The sequence below is a fragment of the Leopardus geoffroyi genome, chromosome B1 (genome assembly GCF_018350155.1).
Source record: "Leopardus geoffroyi isolate Oge1 chromosome B1, O.geoffroyi_Oge1_pat1.0, whole genome shotgun sequence".
Taxonomy (NCBI): Eukaryota; Metazoa; Chordata; class Mammalia; order Carnivora; family Felidae; genus Leopardus; species Leopardus geoffroyi.
In genome coordinates this window covers 155,243,741-155,268,703 of record NC_059327.1, presented here as the reverse complement: position 1 = coordinate 155,268,703, position 24,963 = coordinate 155,243,741, and the positions used below count along the sequence as shown (strand labels likewise).

The 24,963-nt window shown below is 35.5% G+C and overlaps 1 protein-coding gene and 1 long non-coding RNA gene across 36 annotated transcripts in view; one reads left to right on the top strand and one right to left on the bottom strand.

The window, feature by feature from the left end:
• The window catches only part of ADGRL3 (adhesion G protein-coupled receptor L3), an 828,850-nt gene that overhangs the window by 589,230 nt on the left and 214,657 nt on the right, over positions 1 to 24,963 (top strand). The gene's annotated exons all lie outside the window — the stretch shown is intronic.
• On the bottom strand, positions 166 to 18,585 carry LOC123595932. The gene is made up of 3 exons (XR_006711436.1): positions 17,931 to 18,585; positions 7,587 to 7,798; positions 166 to 942 (listed from the first exon to the last, which is right to left on the bottom strand). It is a non-coding gene; the product is annotated as an uncharacterized LOC123595932 (long non-coding RNA).

Genomic DNA, 24,963 nt, shown 5'->3' with positions numbered 1-24,963 from the left:
TAGACATGTTAATCCTTACTAGAATATTGTCCCTACCAAAGATGGAGGTCCATTTATGCAAGTTGGTGACTTTAATATAATTCATTTCTTCTGACATCCCAGTCTGATTTGGGAAGAGTGTGGTAAAATCAGGCGTAGGGTAGTATAACAGTACACTCCAAAATGTAGTAGTTTAAAACAGGAAACATTTATTATAGTTCTCACACTTATTTGAGTTGTGTGTGTGCTAACTTGGCTGAAGTTAGATGTTTAGGAGCTAGCAAGTTGGTTGGTTTTATAGGGGAAGGAACTCAGTCACATGCTTGATAGTCACCTTAATGTCATCTGGGATGATAGCCGTATGGCTGTCATCACCAAGCAGTCTAGCACAGGCTCATTCTCATTATGACAGGATTCCCAACAATAGGCAGACAAATCCCAAAGATCAAGTATTTTTCAAGACTCTGCTTGTATCATGTTTGTTATGTCTCATTGGCCAAAGTAAGTCACATAGACAATCCCAGACATAAAAAGGGAGAAAAAGACTCTATATTTTGATTGGGAAGCCACAATCCAAAGGACCATGGATATAGAAAAGAGGGGAACTGGGATCATTTCAGACTACCATAGCAAAGCTGAAAAGGGTAAAATGAGTTTAGAATGAAATAAGACAAACATTGGTAAAATGAAGGGATTTAGAGGCAATTAGCTTAAACATGGGAGTTCCAGACATTTTATCATTAGTTTCCTCAACTACTAGGCAGAAGATCAGAAATAACAACTTTACAGTGTCTTTGTGAGGATTAGGGATAATATAGAATAGAATTTGTCATGTGGTAGGCCCTAGATAAAAAATGTGGCTATTACTATGTACTTTTGTGGTCACTTCTATAGCATATGGGAGGAAATTGGAGTTTGAAGCCAGGCAAACCTGTAAGACCTTAGGCAGCTTCTGTCTGTCATCTGTAAAACAAGGATAATAATGTCACCTGAGCCAAGTTCATTAGGGTAATTACATAAAATAATAAGTATCAAGTTCCTGGCAAATACTTGACATAAACTAGACCCTGAAGAGTTAGAAGGTAGGTAGGCATTATTAAAAGTTACCCCTTAAAATGGCATGGTCTTGGGGTACCTGTGTCTGACTCTTGATTTCAGCTCAGGTCTTATCTCACGGTTCGTGCGTTCAAACCCTACATTGGGCTCTGCACTGACAGCTTGGGATTCCCTTTCGCCCTTTCTCTCTGCCTTTCTCTCTCAACATAAACTAAATAAACTTTAAAAAAAAAATAAAATAAAATGACATAATCTTGGTCAAAATAGTGATGGTATTGACCTGGTAAAGAATGAATTACTAGAATCCAACACTCATCTCTGCTGCTCTCTCCCTCAAATCGCACTCTTAGAATGATTGTCTTGATAACTTCTAGTTCTCTTAGCAATCCTTTCCATGCATTGACCCAGAGCCATTCCTAGACTGTTCTGTGATTAATACAATTACAGTTAAGAGTTATTAGCTCATGTGCCACAATACTGCAGCATTCAAAAGAGGACCCTTCAATAGGTAAATAAAGAGATTTGTATAAATCACCATAACACTGAAAAAAATCTTGGCCTTTAAAAAAAAACTATCTAGTAATTCATTTAAAAACAAATATTAATAATGGGATAGAGTTGCCATAGTAGTGCCATTACTTTGGAGCCACAACGTATTTCCCTTCAACTTTCAGCCATCACTCCCCTTCATTTGTTATTTTTAATTAACTATATACTTTTATTGATACTTTGTATGCAGTCAAATTATATAAATGAACTCTAGATATGTCTATTATTGTCTATATCTAATACAGAGAGAATTTCTCAGGTATATTCTAGGTTTTTATAAGAATTTATACAATAAGATATCAGGTTCTTTAAATAATATGGAATTCTAGCTCCAATACTTGGATTTTTTTATGTGAGATATATAAAAATATCTTTTGAAGTATCTAAAAACTGACATTACCTAACCTGCTTTCCTTTTTCTATTTTTCTACTACTATAATTATATATGTATTGAGAATATAAGACATTTGTGTTGATATTTCTAAGTCTCTCTATATTCTGTGTCTCTATATTATCTTATTTTCCCTTCCTATACCAATTTCCACTAGTCTACCTGCATGTTGATGTCTTAGGAATTGTTGCTTTATATATTAATTCTTTATGTATTTTGTAGGCTTATATTTTTATAAGGAACTCATATTTAATTTTCTGACATTCATTAAAGTAGCCATATAAAACAGCAATGTCTCGGGTCGCCTGGGTGGCTCAGTCGGTTAAGCATCTGACTTCGGCTCAGATCATGATCTCGCGGTCCGTGGGTTCAAGCCCCGCGTTGGGCTCTGTGCTGACTGCTCAGAGCCTGGAGCCTGTTTCAGATTCTGTGTCTCTGACCCTCCCCCGTTCATGCTCTGTCTCTCTCTGTCTCAAAAATAAATAAACGTTAAAAAAAATTAAAAAAAAATAAAATAAAACAGCAATGTTTAAAATGTTATTAATATGGTTACCAATATTAACACAAGGGACTCTTCAATAGAAAATGTTAACTACCTAACACTCAGAAACACATCAGATTGCTTCAGATATCTTGTCATTTTACTCTGTTCTCATCTGAAATATTTTGAATTAGTTGGTACTTTTTTATGTATATATACTGATTGTGCTCTGAGTATTTGAGATAGTGAGCTAATAATTGGTAACTTTGGAATTGTGTTGTAAAATAATATTCTGAAAAATAATTAAATAATTATATCTCAGGGGTGCCTGGGTGGCTCAGTCGGCTATGCATCCAACTCTTGATTTCAGCTCAGATCATGATCTCACAGTTAGTGAGATCGACCCCCACATCAGAACTTGGGATTCTCTCTCTCTCTCTCTCTCTCTCTCTCTCTCTCTCTCTCTCTGCTCCTCCTCCCCTCTCTCTGAAAATAGATGAACATTTAAAAAAGTAATAATGGGATACCTAGGGGTCTCAGTCAGTTGAGCATCTGACTCTTGATTTTGGCCCATGTCATGATCTCACAGTTTTGTGAGTTTGAATCCCATGTCACTGACGGTGCAGAGCCTGCTTGAGATTCTCTCTCTCTGCCCATCCCCAGCTCGCACTCTTTCTGCCTCTCTCAAAATAAATAAATAAACTTAAAAAATAAAAATAAACCAATAATAATAATTATTATATGTCAAAAAATCACATTTTTATCATATTTTCTTTTTTTATCCCCTCAAGTTCTTTATCACCTGTGAATCATTTTGATTTTAATCCACGTGTCACTATTTTCCCTCCTTTCGGTTGTCTTGATTTCTTTCAGCTTTCTATCATTTTTTAGGAAAAAAAATATGACATTCATGCATTTGTTTGTCATAATGTTTCTTTTTTTAGTATTGTGCATTTTAATTCTGACCAACATGCTCTTAGTAACCACAGGAAAATGTACTAGCAAGTTACTAAATAGCCTTGAATAAAATGTAATCTACATTTCAAAATAGCAGGAGTTTATAAATTCTGTGGAACTTACCCACAGATAAGTAAATTTGAGAGATTCTGTTCTTTAAGTCTAATGTGATCATACATGGCATTTGGTTACATAATTTATGCCTGTGATGGCTTTATCTGCATTCTTCAATTTACAGATTTTATTACTGAATAGGGGTGTAAATTCCAATAGTTTACTAGTGCATTAATGTCACAATACATTACAAGGTAATTAACCAGAGCTGCCACTATAAATAGAAAAATTGTCACAGCCCTCACTATAAACTACTTAATAAAAATAAGATCCTGAATCAGCATTCACCACTATAGTAATTTTTCTTGCCATATGTCTCATTAATCAGGACTTAAAAAAATAGGCTCATCTAGAAGCACTATTATTTTTAAACCTTTCATTATTAAAACAAGTTTGTTATAATTTCTAGTAAATTTAATGGGATTGATTATATGTTTCTGAATGCAAATATGTTCTACATGCTTTTGAGACATGTTTCCCCATTTTTTATACTATAATTGGGAATGAAAAACTACTTCAGTGGTTTTGTAGCAGATTTGTGAATAAACGCATTGGAGTTCTTAGCAAGATTCATTAAGAGTTGCAGTTCTGGAAAAAAAAAAAACAAAAACAAACCAAGTTGCAGTTCTGAAGGTCATGTGTCCTCTCCAACTGTGCTTTGTCCCTGACCTTTCCTTTACCTCCCTAGTACTCATAATGCAAAACCTCTTACCCCAGAGTGTGTCTGTATTACGGGCAGAATGACTCAATGAAGTGCTTGGGTGGGAGTTTGTTTGGAAGCTGAATCAGAATCCTATCAGCAGAGGTGTCTATTATTTGAGATTCAGATACACCAGTTGAGGCATGCCCTGGAGTTGAGACTTTATTGTTTTGTTTTTGATGTTGTTTTGCTTCATTGTTTTCCTGTATAGTTGTGTGAGAGCCTTAGCAATTATAGAACCCAACCTAGGAATTCTTCATAACATCACTAGCAGTTCAAGTTAGATAAATTCCTGTCAAGAACTAAGAAAAGACATTCTTTTCTGAAAAAGTCTGAGTGATACTTTTAATGTTCTACTGTATAAAAAGTTTGACAGTTACTGGTACTCTCCACCTTCCAATACAGTGAACAACTAGTAATAAAGCTGGTGAAACCAGTATGTTTTGTTTGTATAATCTTTCTTTAGGTAAGATCTTATATTTAATTAGAAGCCTAATGTCAAATAAGCTAAAATATTTGGGTAATTGGGAGATTACATCTATTTTTTTTTTTAATTTGCTATAATAGAGTAATATAAATATGGTTCAATTGGCACATAATCAATGAACTAGAATAATGCCAGGCATTAAGTTTCATGTGCAAATGGAATTACATTCAGCAAATCCACATTGAAAATATTTTTTAAAGTTCAAAGTAAACAGATGTTCCTGCCTGGTGCATCTATATTAAAAATAGGCTATAGCCAAAGATTTAGCATCACACATTAGAGACATTAGCGCACGATATTGTCTAGTGGAATGTAAAAACATTTGAGATTGATTAAAATAAAATAAGAACAAGACATCTGGCATTCTTATTGAGGAGACTCCAGGCCTATTTTTTAGTATTCCTCGTGTGTTTTTTTTTTTTCTAACTTATCTTGTTAGCAGACATTATATGGTAGAACATAATTTCCTAGTTTTATCCACCCTTAACCCAAGGGAATAAACATGAAACTTGCATATAACAGATTGCTTTGACCACGTTAAATAACACGCTTTTCCCTCACTTGTAAATGCCAAACATTTTTTTGTACTGTGTGTTAAAGTACACTGCGAATACCTACAATATAGAGCTTGTGAATGGTAAACATCATTCCCATTTATGAAGTATGTGTCTTGTGTCAGACACAGGAAAAAGTATTTTACCTGCATTGTCTCATTTAAGTCTTACAAGGACACTATCACTTTTTCATTCAGACTTATCCGTCATCATCATCGTATTTCTAGAGTCATGTATACTCCCGTAACACTGTATGGTAATAATTGAATTGGGTTGGATTTAATTGAAATTAAATTCTAAATGGTAAAATATACTTTTTATTCAATATTGCTAGGGATAAGTGAGTGTTTTATAAATTATAACATACTCTGCAAATATAAGTTATTATTTAAAAGCCAACATTTATCATTTGAAACAACTTAGCACAATCCTGCAGGCCCTTGTGGTACATAATTCATATGTGGAGAATAATTATTCCAGGGAGTAGTGTGACCTGGTAGTTTTTTGCAGTAGGTTCTTGGTCATCTTGTTCTGGTAGTTTCTCAATAAGCCTGCATGAGAAGGGAGATAGAGATTGTTTGGATTCTACTTCCGCACTGGCTCATGGAATGATATTCTTAGTACTCAAAAGGTATTAAATAGAGGCTTGATATCGTTGTGATCTGAACATCCTCCTTCAGGTTCAGTGTGGCTGGAAGCAGATCCAGTGGTAATGATCCTTGACTCGAATGTGATGTTTCCTCCATGGAGCCTGTTGCTCAGGGAATGGAAAGTCTCTGGAACTAGGATGTGTGTCTAAGCAGCTATGACCAGGGTTCAGTTCCTTGAATTTCATACTTCCCTACCTGACGCCCCTCCCCAGCTCCCTGTTTTCTCTCCTAAGATTGCTCACTAGCCCAGCCCTCCTATGATCACTCCTATGGATTCCAGGACTGACCTATCTTTGTTTTATTTGGCTTTTATTCTCATTCAAAAAGATGAGAGTGTAGCTGCTTTATCTTGTTCAGAGAGAAAATATTTAGCGTTTTCTGAATGTCACAACTTCTTATCGCTAGTCAGTAATAATGATGGTAATAATAATAATAAACATTTATTATTCAAATTAACTTTTAGAAATCGTACAAACTGAAAATTATCCATATGTCCTCCTCTCTCCCAATTCCCATAGAAAACCAATCATAATATTTTTCTGAATATTCCAGTAGATACCATCTTTTTTGAGTGGACATGGTTAGAACATTTAATATTTACACATAACATTTGTGCCTGGCTGTATTTGAAGCATATGATATGGATCATTATTTCATTAATTTCCTGAATCTCATGAAGCAGGTAGTATTCTTGTTGTAATTTTGTGAATGAAAAAACTGAGCCGTAGAGAGATTTTTTTTTTAACTTCATAAAGGTCAGATTAAGTATTACACATTGGAACCAGGTTCAAGCCCAGGCATCTATAAAAATTCTGCTCTGTCAGTTTTTCATTTATACAAAAGGAACTATGACTTAATTTCCAAAACAACATACTTTAGCCAGTAATTAGTAATGAAACATATTACCACAAAGGATGGGGTGGGGGGGTCTAACTATCCACAGTATGGTATTTTAAAGAAAAATCCTCACCCATCTCTATTAGTCATCTTAAGAACAGAATATGGCACAAAAGTTGTTTGTGTGTCTGTTGTCTTCTTCAATAAAGTAGAATATCTTTGTTCTAATGTTACACTGTTCCTTTTTGCTCTTTTCATAAAATATCTTTGTTTCTCTCAAAAGAAATATTTGAAATCATACCATAAAACAAGAAATCAGACATTGTGATAAAATATGCTATTTTTGTAGTTTTAAATATTCTCTCCCACAAATGCTTCTTATTATTTATGAAAATAATTTTATACCAGTATACTAAAAATAATGGTCTTATTGCCTGGAGGAGACAGCTAGCTGACAGTTGTGTTGACTGCTACTACCAAAGCCTGGCGTGGGACAAAGGAGGAGGTTTTGACTTCCAGATGGAAGAGTCACCCTTATTGCCACCTACTGAATGTTCACAGCTGCAGGATTTCCAATTTTTTGGTGTACTCATGAACATGATCCTGCCCTTCCGGAGTATCGTCTTTAATATAACAATTCTTACTTTACAATAGATGTAAAAGACAACATGATAAAATTTATATATGATAAGTCCTTAAATTTTAAAATACCTTTTACTCTGAGTCAGTTGCATAAGATTAGGTAAGATCTCTTTTCTCTAGAGACATCTGGATCCCTAGACAGTAAGGACAGTAAGCGTTGGGACTGTTAAGGACGCAACATCCACTTACATATCACTAGTCAGCAAATGAGGATCTTGTTTCTTCCGCTGCTAAAAGGCACATTCTTCTCTATTGAAAGTGTTGACTTTGGCTATTATTCATCCTGTAACACCCCAAAGAGTATTACCTTCACATGAAGAGGCACTTATCTCCCCCAATGTGTACTAAGAAGTACTTTTCTCTGTTAGTTGTATCTCTGCGTCCAGCAATTATTTTCAGTCCTTGAGTTCAGGGGGAAAAAAAAAAAAAGACAATTTCCCTCACTGGAGCAGATGCTCCTGTTAAGTTTGGCATCACATTCTCCTAGATGGAATTACATGGAAGTATACAGCTTAAATATTAATGCTTGTTAATCTGATAAATCCACCCCGGTTGCTAACTATATGATCACAGAAAAACTTGCAGAGCCACAGCAACAACCTGTTTCCCAAGATTGTTTAAGTATCAAATAACAAATATATTATATGTGAAACTGACCCATACCCTATAAAATGCTATGTAAATATTGCTTAATATAATTTAGAAGCAATCTTTATCGTTCCAGTCTAAGACTCAGTATAGCTCAGACATGGTGAGATCAAGAAAATAAGTCCTCAAGATGGTTTGCAATGTTCTTATCCTCCTCAAATCCTACTGGCTTAATTATGATGTAGTTTTACATTAAAAATAACCATATTTTTTTTCTGTAAATGTCTATGCCTTTAATTTCAAACACGTATCAGACAAGAAAACTATATGTTAGCTTTTCTCTGTGCCCCTCTGAAAGACTAACTTTCCTTCAGTACTGACCAAATATTTTCTATGTGGTTGCATCTTATGCATGGGTTAGATTCTGAAGTTAGTGAGCAAGGTCAAAACAAAAACAAAAATATAACCCATCTTCAAATATCCTCTAAATTATCCATAAAATACAATATATCCAACAGTGAGTTATTCCTCGATATCAGAAAATGTGAAAATAGAAATACTAAAACCTCCTTTGGCTGTGGCGATGCGTGGTGGACAGTGTGGGGAAACAGAGAACTGAGGGAACACTGTCCCTATCCTCCTGTCACTCTGTCATTGATTAAAATGCTAAGTGGATTTTCCCCCAAATTCTTTCTGAATGCATATCGTTGACTTTAAGTCAGATGAATTTTGGTGTGACAGTACTATACTGACTGCCAACTATTTGCCATGCATTTTACAGGGGACTGGCAATACAGCCCACATGGGCTTTACCGTGTATCGGAGAAAGTCAACAATAGATCAATTATGTAATGACATAATCAAGGGGTGCATGGGTGGCTCAGTCGGTTAAGCATCTGACTTCATCTCAGGCAATGATCTCTTGGTTCATGGGTTCGAGCCCCATGTCAGGCTCTGTGCTGACAGCTCAGAGCCGGGAGCCTGCTTCAGATTGTGTGTCTCCTTCTCTCTCTGCCCTCCCCAACTCGTGCTCAGTCTCTCTCTCAAAAGTAAAATAAACATTAAAAAAAATCAGAAGAAGAAAAAAAGAAAAGAAAAACCACTCTAGGGAGGTGACTACTCAGCTGAACTGTGAAGAATGAAAGTGAATGTGTATTGAGTTGTATCAGTTCTTTATATATTTTGGATACTAACTCTTTATCAGAGATGTTATTTGAAAATACCTTCTCCCATTCAGTAGGTTGCCATTTAATTTTGGTGATTGTTTTCTTCGCTGTGCTGCTTTTTATTTTGATGTAGTTCCAATGGTTTATTTTTGCTTTTGTTTCCCTTGCCTCAGGAGACATAATCTAGAAAAATGTTGCTACAGGCTATGTCGGATTGCTTTCTATGCTCTCTTCAGGGATTTTTATGGTTTTAGGTCTCACATTTAGGTCTTTTATCCATTTTGACTTTATATTTGTATAAGTGTAAAAAGTGAAAGAAGTGGTCCAGTTTCATTCTTTCCTATGTTGCTGTCCAGTTTTCCCAACACCATTTGTTGAAGAGACGATCTTTTCCCCGTTATGCATTTATTCCTCCTTTGTTGAAGATTAAGTGACCATATAATCATTGGTGTATTTCTGGGTTTTCTGGTCTATTCCATTGATCTATGTTATCTGGTTTTTGCCAATACCATGCTGTTTTAATTACTACCACTTTGTAGTAAAACTTAATATCTGGAATGGTGATACCTCCAGTTTTTTTTTTTTTTTTCTTTTTCAAGATTACTTTGGCTGTTTGAGATCTTTTGTGGTTCCATACAAATTTTAGGGATTGTTTGATCTAGTTCTGTGAAAAATGTTGTTGGTATTTTCATAGGGATTGCATTAAATCCATAGATCACTTTGAGTGTATAGACATTTTAACAGTATTTGTTCTTCTAACCCATGATCATGGAATGACTTGCCATTTCTTTGCATTGTCTTGAATTTTTTCATCAATGTTATATAGTTTTCAGAGTACAGGTGTTTCACTTTTTTGGTTAAGTTCATTCCTAGATTTTGTTTGGTTGTTTGTTTTTGGTGCAAGTATAAATTGGATTGTTTTCTTAATTTCAATTTCTGCTGCTTCAGTGTATAGGAATGTAGCAGATTTCTGTACATTGATTTTGTATCCTGCAACTTTACTGAATTTATTTATCAGTTCTAGGTTTTTGATAAAGTCTTTAGGATTTTCATATATATAGCATCATGTCATCTACAAATAGACTTTTATTCCTTCTTTGTTAATTTGGGTGCCTTTTATATTTCTTTATGTTGTCTAATTGCTGTGGCTAGGACTTCTAGTGCTATGTTGAGTAAATGTGATGAGAGAGGGCATCCTTGTCTTGCTCCTGACATTAAGGGAAAAGCTTTCATTTTTTCACCATTGACTATGATGTTGGCTGTGGGTTTTTCATATGAGACCTTTATTATGTTGAGGTATGTACCCTTTAGACCTTCTTTGCAGAGGGTTTTTATCATGAAGGATGTTGTACTTTGTCAAGTGCTTTTTCTGCATCTATTGAAAGGATTTAATGGTTTTTATCTTTTTTTCTTATTGATGTGACATATCATGTTGATTGTTTTGTGATTTTTAAACCACGCTTGCATCCTGGGAAAAAATCCCACTTGATGGTGGTGTATGATTTTTTTTTAATATATTATTGGATTCAGTTCGCTAATATTTTGTTGAGGACTTTTGCATCTATATTCATAAAATATGTTTGTCCATAGTTCTCTTTTTTTGTGGTGTCTTTATTAGGCTTTGGTATCATGTGTCTTTATCTGACTTTGGTATCAGGGTGATACTGGTTTCATAGAATGAATTTAGAAAAGATATATATATATATATATATGTATATATATATATATATATATATATATACATATATATATATATATATATATAGGAATAGTTTGAGAAGAATAGGTATTAACTCTTCTTCAGATGTTTGGTAGAGGGGCACCTGGGTGGCTTAGTTGGTTGAGTGTCCAACTCTTAATTTCAGCTCAGGTCATGATCCCAAAGTTGTGGGATACAGCCCTGCATCAGGTTCTGTGCTGAGCATGGGGCCTGCTTAACATTCTCTCTCTCTCCCTCTGTCCCTATCCCCCACTCATGTGTGTTCTTTCTCTCTCTAAAATTTTTTGAAAAAGTTAAATGTTTGGTAGAATTTGTCTGTGAAGCGATCTGGTCCTGGACTTTTGTTTTTGGGAAGTTTCCTGATTACTTATTCAATTTCATTACTAGTAATCAGTCTGTTCAAATTTACTATTTCTTCCTGCTTTAGTTTTGGTGTTATATGTCTCTAGGAATTTATCATTTCTACTAAGTTGTCCAGTTTGTTGGCATGGAGGTTTTCATAGCATTCTGTTACAATTGTTTCTATTTCTGTGGTGTTGGTTGTTATTTCTCCTCTTTCATTAGTGATTTTGTTTATTTGGGTCCTCTCTCTTTCCAAATAATTCAATTAAAAATAGGCAGAAGACATGGATAGACATTTCTCCAAAGAAGACATACAGATGTCCAACAGACATATGAAAAGATGCTCAGTGTCCCTCAACATTAGGGAAATGCAAATAAAAACTGCAATGAGATAGTAACTCACACCTGTCAGATTGGCTAAAATCAAAAACACAAGAAACAAGTGTTGTCAAAAATGTGGACAAAAAAAACCCTCTTATAATGTTGGTGGGAATGCAAACTGGTGCAACCAATGTGAAAAACAGTATGGAGGTTCTTCAAAAAACTAAAAATGGAATTCTCTATGATCCAATAATTGCATGGTTGAATATCTAAAAAATACAAAAACACGAATTCAAAGACATACACACATTCCTGTTTATTGCAGCACTGTTTACAATAGCCAGGCTATGAAAGTATCCCAAATGTCTATCAATACATGGATAAAGATGTGGTGGTGGTGTGTGTGTCTGTGTGTTTGTGTGTGTGTATAATGGAATATTATTCAGCCATTGAAAAAAATAAAATATTGCCGTTTGCAATAACATGGATAGAGCTAGAGAGTATAATGCTAAGTGAAATAAGTCAGAGAGAGAAATACCTTATGATCTCATTCGTTTGTGGAATTTAAGAAACAAAACAAGCAAGCAAAGGACAAAAGAGAGTGAGAAAGAGAGAGAGGCAAACCAAGAAACAGATTCTTCAGTATAGAGAACAAAATGATAGTTACCAGAAGGAAGGTGGCTGGAGGGATGGGGAAATACGGGATGGAGATGAAAGAGTACACTTACCGTGATGAAAGAAAGAAAATAAAAAGATAACATGATTTCAAACAAACAAACAAACAAACAAAAGAACATGAGTCGGCCACACTTGAAGTCGAAGGATGGTATGATCAGCGCCCTGAAGTGGAATAGTCATGGTATGTTACTTCATTTGTTCGCTAAGCAAATACTGATTAGGGCCTCATATATGCCAGGCTTTGATGGAATTGTGCAGTTTACAAATCTGTCAAGACTTGGCTTTTCATTAATCATACACTCTAGACAGGGGAGAGAAGTTAAAATGAACAAAAATTAAACAGACAAGTGCACATGATACTTCTGGAACATAGCGAGATGAGCAACTGGAGATATAGACAGAGTACTTACATAGGGTTCAGATCAGGCACTTTTTTTTTTGTTTCCAAAGATAACAACAAAACAAAGATGGACAGTAGTTAAAACAGTATAAAAACACATTTTTTTCCCCAGAACTATTGCAATGGGAGAAAAGAAACCTAGGTATATAGTGGGCATCAACTTCAAATACAGCATGGACAAGTGGGCATGCATAGCCAAGGAATAGGGTAGAAAATCCCTGTATAGAAAATTGTTAAGAGGAAATGTCAGGGGCCAGAGGGACTCTGGAAGCAACTTGATAGGATTCGTGCTAAAGACAGGCCAGAGTGATCAGACATCACCAAGGGGTTGGTAGAGGATGAGGAACATGATCAGATACAGAGGGTGATCAGATATGGAGAGAATGGGGGGTTGTGGCTGACATGACTTAGTAGGGTTCTTGCTGTAACTGGATTTTACAAGGAAGTGCACAGAGGGTCATAAGAGAAGGTTCAGGTGTCTAATTAAAGTTTGGTCAAGCAGAGAATTTTTGTCAGCCTAGTAGGTCTTGAAAGGAGCTGAGTTGTTGTTGTTGTTTTTCTGTTTTTTTTTTTTTTTCATGGGGGGTGGAGGGGCAGAGAGAGAAGGAGAGAGAGAACCCCAAGCAGGCTACACCTGCACCTTCATCAGGAACCATGAGATCATGACCTGAGCCAAAATCAAGAATTGGATGCTTAACTGACTGAGTCACCCGGTTGCCCCAAGAGCTAGGGTTTTAAGATTGCTGAGGGGTTTAAAAACCTCTGAAGGGTTTTTACACAGAGTACTACATAATCTGTTTCAATTTTTAAAAGATGATTCTAGGTGGAAAGTAGCTTAAAGAGAGATAAATCCAATCATATTGGTATGGCTTTTCCTTAAAATTTCATTTACAGAATTCCCTCTTGCCACTTAAATTCTCTGAAGATTCTCTTCCCTTCTGTCCCTTCCATTTTCCACATTACTAGCCTAAGATAATGTGTGACTTCTGTGATTAAGAAATAGCAGAAGGATTTGGAAACAGGCAAATTCACATTGCTGTGGGACCATGTGCTGAGCCCTTTGGAAGCAGGACCTGATAGAACACTTGCCTGGATTCCAATAAATGCCCAAGCGAGGGGTTATAGTCCCTGCAGGGAAGAAGAGCACTTACTAATACATAAGCAATGAAAAGACTACATTTGCTAGACCCATAAGGATCATATTCTCATGCTACACACAGAATACTGATTCAAGCATCATTTGAGACTCTTGGCTGGTGATTGGGGGGCTGTTAATCTGTTGGTCAGGTTAGTCTGAATTGCCTCTGGAACTAGACACGATTGTGTCCACAATTGATGTGGTATGAACTGCGAAGAACGAAACTGGCAAAAGGGCTTGTAGCTCAGATTGTAGTAGATTTTTATGTGTACTAAGCCTAGCATTTCTAAGTGTCCTATAGACATTGGGAAACTACAAAGGACATAAGCATAGAAGGCATAATTTGCATAGAAATGTTGATTAAAATGCGTAGGATGGATTGGGAGCAGAGAGATTAGTAAGTTATTTCAAGAAAGGTTTCTTGAAAGTGCGAAATAAAAAACAGTAGCAATAGGAAGAATACACGATAGATTCCTAGACATTGTAGTTAAAGCATAATAAGACTTGGTGATTGGATACGAGAGAGAAATAAGAGATAATTATCTGATTTCCAGTTTGGATAATTTGGGTGGATATTGATGGTGTTCTGGAAGACAGAGGTAATTCATATCCAAACTAAAGATCACCCATTATCAATTTTTGGAAATACATGTAACATAAAACATGATTGGAAATTGTTTCCTTTCAGTGTATGGGAGATGTAAAAAACATAATTTCAAGGGTATCTGAGACCTTTAGCCTTTTACAAGTAATTGAATTGGCCCTTTGGTCACCAGGTGGTTAGTTATCACAAGATGTAATTTATTTAGAAAAGTATGACTAGTGGATTTATGTGATACTGAGTCTGATAAAGTTCTTTCCTGGAACCTGAAAGGCATGCCTGCCAGACTTTATTTAGGTTTTAATGAATGAATAAATGAAGCCAAGGCTATAGAGTGAAAACCACCTCTGGTTACCAAATGGTCCATGCCTTTCCTTTGTTTCACTATTTTGAAGGATTTTACTTCTTCATTTCAAATGTGTGTGTTCATTTGAGAGGGGTGCCTCAGGGCACACTTGTTTGTTGGTTAGATAAAACCATTCTTGAAGATAGAACAAAGAACAAACAGGCTGCGCAGCAAGAGTATAAAACTCAGAACACCAGATGGAAAATGTCTTAGCTTTGTACTTGTGATGTCTTAAAAAGAAGAGAGGTAAACAGTCACATTTTGCTTCTGTTGTTTTTTTTTTTTTCGTTACATAAAAATGTGACGTTGAAATCTTAGAAAAAAATGGACTTAGAAGCAAACCCTCAGAGTTTTAAAATCACCTCCCCTAAGAAAGATTTGTAGTATTATTTTTCTTTGTAAAATCTACCCAGCTAAAATATTTTCTGATGAGCTTAAATGCATATGAACTACTGCTCTGGAGAATTTCTTAATTGAGTACTTCATTTTGGACTTTATTGAAATGTGTACTTTGAAAACATTGGTGAAATTTGCCATTTCCCACCTGGCACCAGCAACAGCTGGAGCCTGGACCGTGTTCAATGGCCTACACTCATGCAGCACTAATCTAAAGCAAATGCCACATTAAAAACTACCTCCCTGCCCCTTCTGTTAAACGTACCTCAGGTAAAAGGAAGAGCAGAATATTTTATTTGAGTTTGCCTTTCTCCTCTTTCCATTCCTACTTCTCTAAAACTATTATGAGTGGTCATGCTCTTAACTTTGAAATATTTATAGGAAAAAGATTCGTTTTAAATGAGCAGATGGGCCAGTTCTAAGACAAGCTGCTGTATTAATAAACATGTGTGGTGCTTTATCAGCAAAGGAGCCTATTTTGACATTTCTTCTGGATGATTTGTATAGCCTATCACTATCACACCTGGTGCAGGGACAATAAATGGGCACTTAATAGTCAAGCAGTGTGCGAACACCTTCCATTATAACTTCATTATGTCAGATATAATCATCTATTACTGAATGTCAGGCACTTAATTTATGATCAGTTGCCCTATGGAATTAGTGGCCATACAAATGAATGGTCCATTCATGTCACTTTCACCGTAAATTTCCTTCTCCTAATGCTGGCCCCTTTTGCAAACACATTTAAATAATTCGATACCCTTTTGGGGTTTTAGAATACAAAACTATTTGTTTATATTTAGCAAATTTGAGAAAAGGGCAAATGTGAATCACATATGATATAAAATTCCATATGTGAATGTACCAATCTGTCCAAAATAATAGTGCAGTTTTTCAGTTTTCTTTACTAAGGAACTTTAGTTTGATTTTGGTAAAGTGACAGTGCTTTAGGGAAGAAACAAACAAACAAACTTCTCCCTAGAGATCTGTTGTACAACGATGTGCATATAGTTAACAATTTTGTAGTATAATTTGGTTAAGAGTCAATTTTTATATGTGTTCTTTAACACAATTAAAAAACTTTTCCACTGGACAGCATAAACAAGTATATGTTCACAGGTGGCACTGTCATCAAACAGGCTGATTGATATATACAGGACAGATAGTGAAAAGAAAAGAGAAGCATAGGTTTATGAGAGGGAAGCTGAGAGAAAGAGCAAAGGAACTACTTTGTAGGATTTTAACATCAGTGCTCCCGGGGCACCTGGCTGGCTCAGTTGGTTGAGCAGTTGACTCTTGATTTTGGCTCAGGTCATGATCCTAGAGCTGTGGGATTGAGCCCCGTGTCAGACTCTGTGCTGAGCATGGAGCCTGGTTGTGATTCTCTCTCTCTCTCTCTCTCTCTCTCTCTGCTCCTTTCCCCTGCTCACACTCGCTCTCTATAAAATAAAAATAAAAGCAAAATCAGTGTTCTCTACTATCATCTTCAGAATCTTCTGGTCCTTTTCTTTGAATGTGAGAACATACAGTCTATGTGTATGCGTCTATTTTCAAGATCACTCTTAGAACTTCAGTTCTCGTTAAGATTCCTGATGAATTAATATCTATGAAAAAGTTCCCTTTAGAGATGTCTCAACTCCTGTATAATGATATTAGCACTGGGTTGGTGGTAAGACCCACTATTTGGGGGGAAAAATCTCAAAAACTATTTAACAATCAATAAAACTATTGGACCTACCAGATTAGAAGGAAACAGTGTTACAGATAGGAAAATATTAACAGACTGATAATAGAGTTGGATGGTGTGAGAATGAATCTACATTTACTACCAACACCATAGCAGGATTATTTTTTTACTATATGAACTTCAGCCAGAGCTGCCAAAAAGAAGCTTCTGCCTATGTCATAATATTATGGACCTGGCTGTCTTCCACTCAGTTCTGGCTTTCAGGGTGATGAATTGTACCACTTGCACTGGAAGCATTGTGGCCGAAGACTGACTTCTTCCATGGAGTCAGAAGCTTAAAGGAATCATGTATTTAGAATGTTTGTCTTACACAACTGAAAGATGTCATCAAGAAGAAATAAGGGGAAAATGCTATAGGTGGTATATAACACTGAATTCATTTCTAATATCCTAAAGAATTTCAAAGCTCTGGTACTGTGAAAGAATGCAATTGCACTAATAAATTTGTATTTGGCATTGACCTAACTGCCTCTGATTTCTACTCTGTAGATGCCAGTGGTCAAGAGACCCATGAGTCTATAGACTATCCCATTGACTTGAATGACTGTAAAGTGTAAAGCTCAGTAAGATACTCAGGTTACAGGAGATGATCTTTTAATGACCAACCCAGAAAATATTGTTCAGATTTCTTTGGTGAAAAATCACACTAAGGTGACTTAAAGTTACTCTAGCTGAGACTCTTTAGGGATGCAAACTCCCCAGATGAATGGATCAAGACGGCACTCATTTACAGATCTGAACTCTTGGGCAAGTGTAAGCAGAATCAGGGGGGAGCTGGCAGCCAGTCGCATTTGGCTAGCAAAATATTCCAAACCCTGCAGAGTAAGCTTCACATAGAAGAGCTCTGAGCCAGTTCAAGCACTAGACACTGACTAGACCTCAGTGCCTGTTCTAAACCACCAATCTGGTACTTGGCAGGGACCTCTGGTAAATTACTGTCCTTTCTCCCATTATCTTACATCTATTTTTTTCTCACGGCTTCATTGGATCTGCCATATCAGATATCTAGCTTGTTCATCTGGAACCTTATTGGAAAACTTGTTTTTTTATAATCACTTGACTGGTTTAGAATCATTGTTTTTCTTACCTTTCTGAGCATCAGCTTTAGGTAGAGGCACATATAGTTTCTGCGGTGTCTGCAGGCAAGACCTTGACTGCTCTTCTGTGCAAAGTAAAAACCATTAAGGGATATTACCATGTAGAAAATAAAAGAAAAAATACACATTTATTTGTAAACTTATCCTCAAATTCATTTTATTTTTACTGGTTTTGCCAAAACTAAATTGGGAATAGAAGCATATATCATGTTATATAAGTGGTAGGAAAAATATGGGTTCCACTGAGATTTTGTTTGGAAACTAGCATAATTCTTGCAAAGGCACTTGGTTCATACTAAAATTGTGCAGTGGTAAATACTGCCTTTTTGTTCTACCTATGTTTATGGTCTTTGAAAACCATGTGAGTAGTTTCAGTTATCATAGACCCTGATATTGGGCTTAACCCCTGCTAAGTGATAAAGCAAATGCAAGAAAATGTACTTTAAAATATTTTAAGTGTTTAATAAGAGAAGATGTTATTATTAAAGGTGAAAATCTTTTTAATTTTCTTTTTCTTTAATGAAACAGCACAGAGTGGAAAATACCATAGCAGTCATTTGCAATCAGCAACATGGAAGAAACCTGTGGTCCAATTATATAGTTGACCCTCGAACAACACAGGGGTTAGGGCCACCAACCCCCCCCACCCCCCAGTCAAGTATCCACATGTAACTTTTGACTTCCCCAAAATTGAACTACTAATCATCTACTGTTGACTAGAAACCTTACCAATAATTTAAAAAAATTAACTCATATTTTGTATATGTATTATATAGTATATTCTTATAATAAAGTAAGTTAGAGAAAAGAAAATGTGACTAAGAAAGTCATAAGGAAAATACATTTACAGTACTGTACTGTATCAAAAAAAATCTGTATATCACTAGAGCTATGTAGTTCAAAACCATTGTTCAAGGGTCAACTATAATTTAATTAGGGTGTGTATGGTCACAATGAAAAGACCATAAATAATGATATTTACATATCTTACCTTGAACACTAGTCATCCAATAAATTTTTGATGAATTTAATAGCAAACTTTGAGATATAGCATCTCTTTTAAGCTATAGGGCAACTAAATGTAAATTACCTTCAGTTCAGTAAGAAATGGAGTAATTCCAAAATGTAAGCAGCTTTCTTTTCCCTCTTGGGTATAATTAGGACCATTATTGTAATCATATCCATTAAACTGCTGGGATTTGGGAATAATGGATTTCTTTGCAGAAATTCATTAAATAATACCAAAGAAAAATGCCATAATTGTTTGAGAATTTATACTTTTACTATTGATTTATTCTTTTTTATGTTTCATATAGGTTAAGTGACTTGATCTGTTTATTTTCTAGACTAGAAAAACTATTCATACATTAAAGTTTCAAAATCCTGTGATCCCTGAGAAAAATGTTTTATAACAAGGTTCTATCAAACTATATAAACTCATTGTTGTATGTGCTGTTCAAATCGTATCTGCTACACAAATAATTTGGACCTTGGCATCATTAAAGTCATAGAGCCAAGTGGAAACCATTTAAGTGCATTGTTTCCTTTATAAAATCCACTGTAGTTTTTCTTTTTTCTGGTATGATTTGGAGTAGTGCTATATGTTTAAATCATTAGTGTTATATGATTAAATGAAACTTTATAGTCTTTTGTTCCTTTTACCAATCAGATCCTGAATGTGTGATATTCAGGACATTGTTCATTTCTAAAACTATATGAATCTGAAGTACCATAATTTAAAGTCAAGAGAAATGTAAAACCCAAATGTCTTCCGTATGCTAATATTTTTCCTTGAATAACAATGTTATTCATGAATGCTTATTATAGCACTTATTAACATCTTGCTTTTAAACAACAGTATTTATTATGAAACAAATTTACTTCTGTGGAACTTTTCTAATACATTCTCAATTAGAAAAAAAGGTAATGATTTCCATTTATTCGGTCATGTGAAATCTTTGCCTTTATAAACATGTAATTTAAAATATGACTTTCACTCAGCTTCTGTCCAACTGTAACTATAGGAGTAACACTGAATAATAGAAGAAAAATTGAAATCCAAGACTTAGGAAACATCATTAGAAATGTCATTAGCAAATAAAATAAGAACCAGAAAGGTCACCACTGGCTGAATGGCAATTTTAAGCCTGGTACAGTGTTTGGTGCTTCATTTGGTTATATCTAATTCTCATGGAAACTTGGGAAAGTAGGTATCATCATCTTCATTATACAAATAAGAAACTGAGGCTTAGAGAAGATGAGGTCGCTTATCCAGAACTATTAAGTGTTAGAGCCAGGACTCTGGAAAAGATTGTAAACAGTAATACTGTTTTTGTAGTGAGTAAAAGATATGACAAAAGTAGCAAAATACTAGTATGTCTTTGGAAACAACCTAAATTTTAAAATTAAGATAGCCTTCTAAACAGCCAAGATCACACACACTGTTATCAGTAATTATGCCTTATTTCCCAGAGACAGGATTTCAGGGGGATGGCCTTGCATTGTTATTTCAGACTTAAAAGAAGTGAGTTGAATTCCATTTGTCAGATACTTATATGCAGTCAGGAGTAAGGTTTAGAACTGTGTTGTTTGTTGTTGTTGTTGATAAAGTTTGTTTCTCATCAGATTCTCATTACAATGGGTCACATTACCCAGACCCCAAGCTGAAGCTAAATATAAACCACATTGTGATGATTTTTAGTAATAATTACACTTTCTGGATTTCATCACAGGAGGAAAGAAGTGTTCATGAACCGCTTTGACCATCTCATTATATATAAAGATAAATATCAAATTTAAAATGAAGAAACCTCGTGAGTAGTTCTGAAAATGCAGAGCTATTTTAAGAGTGTGTTTACAGTGGTTTGAAATGACTTACCAGAAGCAATGTAAACCTAGCTCTATAAAAAAGGAAACTTAGAAATAAACAGGAAATTTTTATAGAATTTTTCATGGTGGTGAAGCATTTGTGTTATTGAGGATTCTGTTTAATATAAGATTGTCAAGCAGGTAAAACTCAATACCATTCTCCTATTTGTTGAAACTTCAAATTTTATTTACATGGAGTAACTAAAACTGCATAGGAACATGTAAAATTGAGTTAATTTGGTTAACTATAGATAAAGATATCTAATATATAAATATGTATATCAATCACATCTTAGAGTAGAAAAATTGAAAAATCATCAGCTGTATTATGTTAATGACTGAAATCTTATCACAAGAAAAACTATGACTTGTCTGGTTGAAAGTGAAAAAGGTCTGTGTCCTTTATCTTTAAGAGTAAGACTGAAGATGCTGATTCATTTGATTACTTCCTTTTGTTATATTTTATTGTAGAAGAGATAGAAGGATTGGTTCAATCTAATGAGAACTAAATGGCCCTGTCTATAAACTCTCATTCATTTCTATGTCTAAGTGCCTAAAGCAGATGGAAACAATCTTTTTAAAAATCTGAGTTGAATCCTAGTGAGACTAACACAAAAGTGATCTTCACCAACACTTAATATGAAGACTTGTGTTGGGAGAGTGATTTTCTTTAAAGAAACTTGGTAAGTAGGGTGTGGTGGGGAGTGGAGCAGGAAGAAGGTGTGTGCTACAGCATTGAAAACTCTCATACTTTTGTGGTAGTTTTAAAATGTGTGCTGCTACCCACGGTATTCTTTGTTTTTATATGACTAAAGTTCGTAGTTATACTGTGGTACTTGAATTAACTAATGAGAAAAATTATTCTCACGGTAACTTTTTCATTGCCATAGTGTATCTGGCTCTTTTAGTTAGTTGGTTGCTTTTGATTCAGTTATAGGTTCTGGAGATAAAACATGAAAGATTATAGTCTGCCAAAAAAAAAAAAAAAAAAGGCAAATCTAGGTTCTCATGTAATATCATAGAATGATGTTACCTTTTTTATTTAAAGGAATTAACTTTTAACTAGTGGTGTCATTTAGTTTTCACAAACACACATGAAATGATATAAATTTCTATTTACATAGGTAAAAAGATAGACTGAGGCATTATTTTTTTTTTTTAAATAAGAGTTTACTTAAGCAACACTCAGTTCGAATCAGGCAGCATCTAATCGAGCAGATAGAAAGAACACCAAGGAGCTATACAAAATGACAGATTTTTATGAGCGGAAGGGAAAAGGAACAAGAAAATTACACAGTAGTTCCCCCAGCAGATGCTTAAAACCGTGGGTAGTAGGAAACACTATGTGTACTATATTTTTCCTATACATACCTGTGGTAAAAGTTAATGTATAAATTAGACACAGTAAAAGATTAACAGCAACTAATAATAAAATAGAACAAGGGCACCTGGGTAGCTCAGTCGGTTAAGCGTCCGACTTTGGCTCAGGTCATGATTGCACCGTTCGTGGGTTGGAGCCCCACATCAGGCTCCTCACTGACAGTGCAGAGTCTGCTGGGGATTCTCTCTCTTCCTCTCTCTGCCCCTCCCCCACTTGATTCTCTCTCTTTCTCTCTCTCTCTCTCTGTGTCTCACAAGATAAAAAAACTTAAAAAAATATAGAACAAGTATAACATACTGTAATAAAAGTTATATAAATGTGGTCTGTCTTTCAAAATATCTTATTGTACTTTACTCACCCTGCTTATGATGGTGTGAGATGATAAAATGGCTACCTGATGACAGAAAGTGAGACGAATGAGGTAGGCATTGTGATGTGGTATTAGGCTACTACTGACTTTCAGATAGTGGTTCTGAAAGAGGATCATCTGCTTCTGACCCACAGTTGACTATGAATAACTGAAACTGCACAAAGAGAAAACGCAGGTAAGGGGAGGGGACTGCTATTCTAGGGGGAAAAAAAAGCAGGTTGGATACTGGCTGCAAGGTTACTTTCCTTACAGGGGATGATAGGGGCCTATCAGACCTATCAGACCACATACCTAACTAGTGTTGACCAAGTCACTTCCTGTTTCACCAGTTCAAGGTTCCATTTCTGGGAGAGCCAAAACTGTAATTAAGTCTTGGTTTGGTAATATGAGGCTTAGCAAAACGACTCAATTTGGGGCCTGTTGTCATGCATTTTAACAGATTAGGGAAAGGGAAGGTCTAACAGTTTGTGAGTGGTAATAACACATCTGGAGTATACCCTTTTGGGAGTCTAAGTGTGAGCTCACTCTTCTAAATCATTCAGCATCTCCACATATGGCCTTTAACTGGCCAAACATGAATGAACTTCTCTATTTTCACTTTTCTCTTTTTCAGTGTTTATTTTACTAGTTACTGCGCTGGGGCCTTTGGGAGGTTATGATAAAGGTGTTTGCTGTTATTTGTTAGTTTTCCCACTGTCCCCTCTTGAAATGAGAATTTTCCCCTAAAAGAATGAGTCAGATAATTTGGGAAATAGCCCAAGTTCATGAGTTTGCATCTGAATTTGGAAGAAGGAAAGGGTTAAAAGAATTACTGCTACTTCTGGACAATCTACCAAAATATGATACTTAAGACAAAGTTTCCCTCTTCATTGATAGGACCAGAAGTTGTTTGCGGTTTGTTTGTTTGTTTGTTTGTTTGTTTGTTTGGGTTTAAATTTTATCTTTTAGAATTGTTTCCCTCCCTCTGTCCTCTTTTTCTATTCCAAGTCTAATGAAGATTTCTTCCTTGAACTTCCTCTAATCTCTAGGGACAGTAATAGCTAAATTCCAGGTGTCTGTTACCAGTGTAAACTAAAAATTTACATTGGATAGGTTTTTAAAGTCAAATATCTGACATTCTTCTGAAAGACAAGCCATTAGCTGGCCTGCCAGCCCTGGCCCTGCCCCTTGTCTTTCTTCACCTCTTACTTTCTATATTCTAGGTCTTTCTCCGTTTTCTGTCTCTCATTTTGCCTAATCAAAAACAACCATGACAACAATAAAAACCCTAGTTTAAACCTTGAATATTTGAAAATTCAAAGTATGAAATTCCTTAGGCATAACTAAAAATTACTGGTTCCCACCAGGACTTTCCAATAAGCTGGAGGCTCACTTATATATTTGCATATAAATTATGTAGTTTCTTAAATTTCCATATACATCCTTAGGCCTTACAAATATTCTCAGGTGATTTTCAAGTCAAAATCACAGTAGCTTGTGCCATTAAAGAAATTCGTTTTGAAGTGTCTATTTTCCATACCTTTTCGGCTAACTGCTCATTGTAATTGACCTAAAACTTTACATCAGCACCACATAGTTGAAGAGATTTTGAAAATGGAAATGAGAACAAGAAGTTAAAGAAGGTATAAGGGCAGAAAAACTTTCCCTTCTCCCCTTCTGGATTTATTGGCTGATTTCATCAATAATTTGATATAAGACAGATTAACAAGAGAAAAGCAGATTCAATTTGATTTGTACGGGAACCCCAAAGATATGAAACTCAAGGGCAAATCAGTCAGTTGAGGCTTATATACCTCCTGAACTAAGGATTGAGCTGGAGGCCTGCGACTTCAATGGGGAGAGGGTAATTCACAAGGTGATGAGAAGAATCTATGTTTATTAATTAGATGTTTGTCTTGCCAAACAGAAAGGTCTTTCAGATAAAAAATTACCTCTGGTATTAGCCCTCTTTCTGGACAGGCCCCCTATCTAAATTCTATTAGGTACTCAAAGGAGAGGTGCAAGGTTTTCTTGAGTCTGCTAGGTCTTGACTGACTTAAACTGGAAATAATCCACGTGCCAAAGTGGCACATTTTGGGGTGGCAGATTCTGCCTCCCTGTAAGGGCAAGACAGATTGGTTTCAAAGAATATGTCACACAAGAAGGACACAGTGTTTTTGAGGAGAAGGAACACAGCCGTGAAATAATTCAACCCATGAGATAATTTCAAAATTGTAGAATGGAAGAAAAATTTTTGTCGCATAGAGTAAAATAAATTACCATGAGGAGAAAATGATTTCCATTGCTGCATGCCTGTATGAATACTGAAGTTAAGTGTAGGTGCCTGATGTTTTCTTGAAAGTTTTTAATTCCTTGCTGCCTAAACTTCACTCTTACCTTGGCACACGTTGTTATTGTAGTAAGT